Raw genomic sequence first — 7,320 nt, 5'->3', positions numbered from 1 at the left:
AGATAGCCAAAGAAACTCACGATTCTGCCAACAGAGAGGAAGGGAATGGCAGTGGGCAGACAATGAACAGTTTCTGCCACATTTTATCACCAGAACCCGAGGAGTGTAGTATTTAGAGCATGGACCTAGAATGGCTGAGTTCAAACCCCACTTTGCTGCTTTCTAGCTGTGTAACCTCGGGTGAGTGAATTTGCCTCTCTGTGCCTCACATTCCTTGGGTAATATAATAAAATCTACCAATCTACCTCATGGTGCTCCTATGAAGGTTGTAAGTTAATATATGTAAAAGTTGCAAATATATATGATATATAACAGACTGGCCCACACTAAGTGTTATGTAGTGGACGTTTTTAGTTTTTTCTCAACTCCTTCCCCACCTTACACACACACACACACACACACACACACACACACACACTCCCTATATCCCTACCATTGCTGCCATGGGAATCTCATAATTATTCCAGAACTGACCTGCATTTTTCAAACCTTGAGACTTCCCATATACCAGTCCTTCCACTTATAAACTTCCCACCATCTTTCCTGTTGACACTTAAGAGCCAGCTCAACACCACATCTTCCACATACCTTCCTCCTGGTTTGCATTAATCTCTTTCCCACCCCACCTTGGACTCCTTAAACCCTCAGTGTTTCCACTCAGGCCCCTGTGCTTCCTACCTTGCTCTGCAGTCCTTAGCAGGTGAGTTGGTCTCCCCCACCCCAGACTGGGAGCCCTTGTCAGATAGAAACCTACTCTTGACCTAGTCTTTGACCTCTCCTTAAGAAAAAAAACCAGAGTGCCCTGCATAGAACATATTCTTAGTAAATGTTTATTGAATTACCCAGAATTAAATAGAAATATACCATCTCTACCCTCAAGGAGTTTCCAGTCTAGCTGAGGTCCAGGATAGACACATATGAAGACGTCAATCATGTAAGCATTGGAACATCAGTGCCCCAGGCCCCATGGACCTGAGGCTTCAGCCACAACAAGCTTCACACTCTTCCCTCAACATGTCATGTTCTCTCCCAGTGACACTGCCACTTACTCTGGTACTTTGGTGTTGTGGTCTTCAGTACACGCATTACATCTCCTTCCCTTTCCAGCCCGGGTATTCCTTAAATGCTAGGACTGTAACTTCCCATCTCACATCCTGGATCCCAGTGCAGAGCTTGGCAAGCAGCAAATGCTCAATGCGTGTTTGCTGGGTGAGCACTACAGAGGGATTTATGTTAGCTGTCTTTGTCCCTTTTCTCAGAATAACACTTCTGGGGCTTGTAACAACTTAATAGCAGGCTAGGTGTCTACGAGGGGCAGCCGGTCTGGGAAGCTGAGAGTGGGAGCCATCCTGGCTGAAGATGCCACGCATCCTGGCCGAGGAGATAAATGTATCATTAGTGTAATCCCTAAGAGGAGTTTGACAACACCTGCCCTGTTCCTGCCTCCAGGGAGGGAGCTTGCAGTGAGGAGAGGCACAGTGGAGCAGGGATTATATGCTCCTCTGCCTCAAGTGGTCAGCCTGGGATGCCACCAAGGGATCATTCTTCAGAGAAGGGTCCACTGATGGGCATAGCTGTGCAAGTATTGCAGTTCCTCCAGGAGTCTGGGTGTTTGTCCCCAGGAGTGATGTCAACAATGCACTGTTGTGATTGTTACTGGAGGCTTTTCATGTTCATACCATACTTGAGCTTCCTGAGCATTTTCCCATGTGTGACCTCAGCCAAGTCTTGTATGAGCTCTTCAGCGACTGTCCTGCTCATATTCTACATGAGGAAACTGACTCTAAGAGAGGACAGAAGCACTGCCCAGTGCCACATAGCTAGAGAGTGTGGGGCTCTGGATCCAAACCTAGAGCTTGCATGATTCTGGTTTGGCTGGAAGTTTGACAAATGAAAAATTCTATATTTCTGTCTTCAGGTGAGATACTGGTTGCACCAGCATCTATGCCCCTGTGGTCTCATGGACCACTAGATACCTATTCTTTTGTCTGTCTGTTGGGGGTAGGGAGTGAAGAATGGGAATGTAAGATATAGGGGTGTTGGGAGAGAGGTTGTGTTGTGTGTACGTGTGTTTATGCATGTAAATGTGTATACACGTGTGTGTATATGCAGGTGTTGGACCAGGGATGAACTGCAAGCATCCCTCATGCTTTAGGTGTATTCAGTGAGGACAATGATTGTTCCTTCTGATTGCCTTTAGCATCACAAATTCTTATAAGAGTGTGACTAGGAGCAAGAGCATTTGTAAACCCCATTCTTGTGTCAGTTCTGCATGTTGCCTGGTTCAGTCTGGAAAGGGCAGAAGGAGCTAAAGAAGCAGTTCTACTGTGACCTCTTTGTCATCCTGTCACCGGGTCACCTTCTCCAGGGAGAAATAGAGGACTCCCTCCCTCATCACCCTAGGACCACAGTGCTATCAGACCCTCCCTGGACTGACCCCTGTCACCCTCCTGTTCTTTTCCTTGTTCAGAGGGGAGGCATCAACACTCAGGGCCACTCCAAGTCCCCCACCAAGCTTCTGAGCTGACTTAGGAGGCAGTAATGCGATTTCTGGGTGGTCCCATGGATCCATGACTCCTGCCATCAGGAGCAAGTCACCTAGCACCTAGTCACCATTGTTTTCTCATCTTGTAGAATTTGGATCATGTCTCATGAGCCCTGTACATCTGTTGTTATCCAGCAGCCCCTTAAGCTGCAGTAAGCATCTCCTGGAGTTCAGAGGCCCTATAGCAGCCTCTTTGCCTCTAGCCTGCCTTCCTTCAGTTTGGACTCTCCTCTGGCCCTTCAAGATCTCCTTTGTTCTGCCTCCACCTACCTGTTGGCCTTCACCCGAGGTTCCAGCCCTTCCTGAGGCAAAAGGCTGTCTTCTGTTTAGAAGCATTTTGGTTTAGAAAGTGCTTCATACTCCACAGCGTGGTCTTGTGAGCCTGCTCACGTTGGGGATCATGTGGGGGTGTTAGGAGGTGTTAATATGTGTGTATCATGGTATATTGGGGTTGGGAGTATTGTCATGTGTGTGTATATGTGTGTTTGGTATGTGGGGATGTTGGAGAGTATTGCATGTCTGTGAATGTGTGTATATGGTATGTGGGGGTATTTGGAGTGCTGATGTGAGTGTGGTATGTGGGGTGTTACAGGCTGTTGCAGCATGCGTGTGCATGTGTGTGTGGTATATGTGTGTGTGGTGTATGTGGCCTCTGCTGTGATGAAGACAGGCTCCTGATTCTCCTTGGCACAGGTTGAACAGTCTTGTTGTCCAGGGTTACCTAGCTAGAGATGACTCACCTAGAATTTCCTGAGACAGCTATATATATTGGGGTCAAAAGGCATTTCTGGGATGGGTGTTCTAGACCCCTGATACTCAAAATCTTGCTCTAGGATGGAAGTATGGACATTCCTTTGGGATTTGTTAGAAATGCAGTCTCAGACTCTACCCCATAGTAACTAAACCAGTCTCCATTAGAACAAGACCCCAGGTGATTCGTATGCATGGTATGGAAAGGACTGACTAGGACAAGGAAAAGACAAGACAGCAACAGGAATGTAGTCTCAGAAAATGCCTGTCATTGAGTGGGTAAGATAGTGGGTTGGAAGACCAAAAGAAGAAGAGGGTGTTGTAAGGGACATTATGAAGTAAAGACAGGACTTTTAGCAGGAGTGACCTGAGGAACCCTGAGCTAATTGTCCCAGGTGCCCATCCAGCCCAGCATCTCCATTTCATTTGTATTGGGCCTACAGGCATCCCAGCAGACTGTAGGTGTGAGCTCCCCCTACCTTATGGGATACTCTATCTCTATGGGATACCGGCAAACTTTGCCTGCCTTTTGTGTCAGTGGAGTACCAACCTCACAAGGTGAGTTAGGAAGTGATACTTCTTCCTCGAGTATTTCTCCTCCTCTTTGATTTTTTTGGAAGAATTTGGGAAGGCTTATTGTTAATTTTTCTTGAAACGTTTGTAGAATTTACAAATTTACGAATTTCTGGACATTATTGAATTTTTTTTTAATTACTGATTCAATCTCTTTGCTTGTTATAGGTCTGTTCAGATCTTCTATTTCTTCTTGAGTTAGTTTTGGTAATGTCTGTGTTTCTAGGAGTTTATCTGGAAACCAAGCTCTACCTTCCCTAAGCAGATGCTACTGGACAGGTGAGTACCTAGGATTCCTGCTACCAGGTGAGTCTGTCCTCAAGTGTCCACCTTTGCCTGGCCCAATCCCCAGACCCCAGACTCTAGTCTCTTCAGTTGACCCAAATGCAGTGGAGGTGCCTTGCTGACTGCCCTGCTCTGATCACACGGGTTGTCTGCCTGGATCCTCACATCTGTTATCTTCTGATGGGCTTAAAACTGGCTCAGGGAAGGAGAAACCTTAGCAAAGTCAGCTGTCATCCTTTAGCTCCTGTTCTGCACTCTGGCACCTGAATCCTGACCCTGGGTGTGGACTGGTCAGCATCTCCGATTGTTCTGTAGGTGAGCAAAATAAGAACCTTTTTAGGCATTCCAAAACAGTTGATACTGGTGACCTGAGCTGTCTTAGTAAAAACCTTTTCTGGTTGAGAGTAAAAGAAATCCACTGTATTAGTCAGAAAACTCTGTTGGAGAGAAATAAGCTCTGACATCTCAGTGGTTTAACACAAAAAGTTTTATTTCTTGCTCACACAAAGCCCTCTGAGGTCCAGCAGACTTCCTTGGCAGCTCTCGGACTGTGATCAGGATTGAGCAGTTCCCTCCTTAATATCCCAACATTGGTCACTTAAGCTGTAGGGTTGTGGAGAGGGTGAGTGGAGCTCATACACTCAGGGCTAACTGCCTGGGACTGGAAATGACACATCCCTTCTGCTTACCTCCCCACTGCAGAGGATCCAGTCACACGGGGCCACCCTGAGGACAAGGGAGACTGAAAAGTATGGTCTTCCCAGAAGTTAAACTTCCAGACCAGTTTAAACAAAAAGGGATTGGGAGGTTTTGGGGTGGTCCATGGGACTTAGGGCAAGAAACCCAGCCAGGCTTCTTCCAGGGCTGGGAGCATCAGGATTCAAGGAAGCTCCTCTGTCCCTGTCTGAGGCTATAGGTCTCTCTTCTTTATTGAGTATGATCAACTCATCTGCTTTTAGCATGGACAGTGCTATGTACTGGGAGCCCCTCAGTCCCAGGAAAGCCATTTGAATTTGTCGCCCTATCATTACCTCTCTTCACACGTTACCTTTAGTTTTTCTTTCCTGATTGAATTCCTTCTTCTCTGTACAGGTGGCATAAAGTTGCTGCCCCCGTCTGAGGTCCAGATCCTCCCAGCTTTAGTACCTCCAACGACTACTGCATATCTTCAATCCTAGTTCCAGATATTCAGGAAAGAGACATTGATTGGTCTATTTTGGTCTATCATCTACCCCATTGTGGAATAATCATGGCTACCTGGACCCATCCCTTTAAGTGAAGTGACAAGGCAGAAAAAGGGAGGTGAGATCCAGCAGACACTCTACATGGTACTATTGTGTGCTTCATCAGGAACTTTCCACAGTAACACATAGAAGGCAAAAAACAGAAACGGACTAGAATTATCCTGCCAAAGGACAGTCCACCTGAGATTACAGCCCTCCTCCAGGCCTTCCCCTGAAGCCCAGTTTACACAGAATCCATTCTCATATTCGCTAAGGTGGTAGGCTGGACTCCAAGATACTGAATTGTCCCCTCACACTGAGTGTGGGTGGGACCTAGGAATATGATGAGATACTCACTCCTGTGATTACGGTTGCTTTATATAAGACTCTGTCATGGCAGACCAGGGCCAGACCCTCCTGCTGGCTCTCAAGAAAGAAGTTGGCATGTTGTCAGAGGTCCACATGGCTAGAACCTTAGGGCAGCCTCAAGGAGCTGGGAACCATCCCATTCCAATTTCCAGCAGGAAAACAGACACCTCAGTCATAAGACCACAAGTAACCAGTCTCAGCTTCAGATGGATTTGCAGCCCCCACCACAGGTGAGATCCTAAACAGAGAACCCAGAGAACCCTGTGCCACCATACTTGGACTTCTAATCTACAGAAACTGTGAGATAATAGATTCATGGTGTTTTAAGTTACTAAATTTGTAGTAATTCGTTATGCTGCAATAGAAAGCTAATACATCTAACTTAGAGAAAAACCGTGGGGCATTAGGCATACCTAGGCGAGTAAATTTCAAATGTTCAACCTCAAACCAAGTGTCTGCATGAACAAAACATTCAATCAGTTCCCATTTAACTGCTTTCCTCTAGAGTTCAGCTTTCTTCTTTTTTTTTTTTTAAGATTTTATTCATTTATTCATGAGAGACAGAGAGAGAGAGAGAGAGAGAGAGAGAAAGAGAGAGAGAGAGGCAGAGACACAGGCAGAGGAAGAAGCAGGCTCCATGCAAGGAACCCGATGTGGGACTCGATCCCGGGTCTCCAGGACCAGGCCCTGGGCTGAAGGCGGCGCAAAACAGCAAAGCCACCCGGGCTACCCTAGAGTTCAGCTTTCTTGGGCCACCCACATTCCCTACCACCCAATTCTCACAAGTTAGGGCTGAGGCTAGGAGAGCTGTTCCCCCATGGGGACATTGATGGGGAAGTGGGCAGCCATCCAGCTCTAGGAACGAGAGACATAATGCTGGTTTTACTCTAAATATTTGGATTTATGTAAAGGATTAATAACAGCCAATTGGCAAGAGGGCAGGAATCCAGCACTCCCATACATTGCTAATATGAGTATAAATTGGATGAGCTTTTTAGAGTACAATTTGGCAAGATCTATTAAATTGCAAAATGCACGTATCCTTTAATCCAGAAATTCCTCTTTTAAGAGTTTGCCCTACAGAAATTTTAGCACAGGGCCCAATTACATATGTACAAGGATGTTCATCGCACCATTGTTTGCCATAGAAAAAAATTGGCAATAACCTACATACCTATCAAAAACAATTGATTAAATAAATCGTGCACTCACACTGGAATACTATTCAGCTACTAAATAAACTGTGGTACATTCACACTGGAATACTCTTCAGCTGTTGAAAAAATGAGGTTCATTTATATGTGGTGACATTTCTATGTCATATCTATGATATACCGTTAAGGAGAAAAAGCGAGTTGCAGAACACTATATATAGTATATCATTTTTGTTAAAAGTAATTACATATTTATATGTTAAAATATGCATGAAAAAATGGAAAAATATAAACCAAATTTTTAGGAATAGTTATTTCTTGAATTATGGGGAACTTTCTGTTTTATATATGCTTCTGGATTATGTTGTATGATTGGGGAACTTTCTATATTATACATTTCTGTATTGTTAGAGAAATTTAC

General features: G+C 45.3%; 1 long non-coding RNA gene across 1 annotated transcript; it reads left to right on the top strand.

The window, feature by feature from the left end:
• Positions 1 to 1,722: 1,722 nt before the first annotated feature.
• On the top strand, positions 1,723 to 6,137 carry LOC140636344 (uncharacterized). The gene is made up of 3 exons (XR_012033614.1): positions 1,723 to 1,918; positions 4,095 to 4,147; positions 5,246 to 6,137. It is a non-coding gene; the product is annotated as an uncharacterized lncRNA (long non-coding RNA).
• Positions 6,138 to 7,320: the final 1,183 nt, after the last annotated feature.

This window comes from Canis lupus, chromosome 7, assembly GCF_048164855.1.
Source record: "Canis lupus baileyi chromosome 7, mCanLup2.hap1, whole genome shotgun sequence".
Classification (NCBI taxonomy): domain Eukaryota; kingdom Metazoa; phylum Chordata; class Mammalia; order Carnivora; family Canidae; genus Canis; species Canis lupus.
This window is presented reverse-complemented; position numbering and strand designations above follow the sequence as displayed.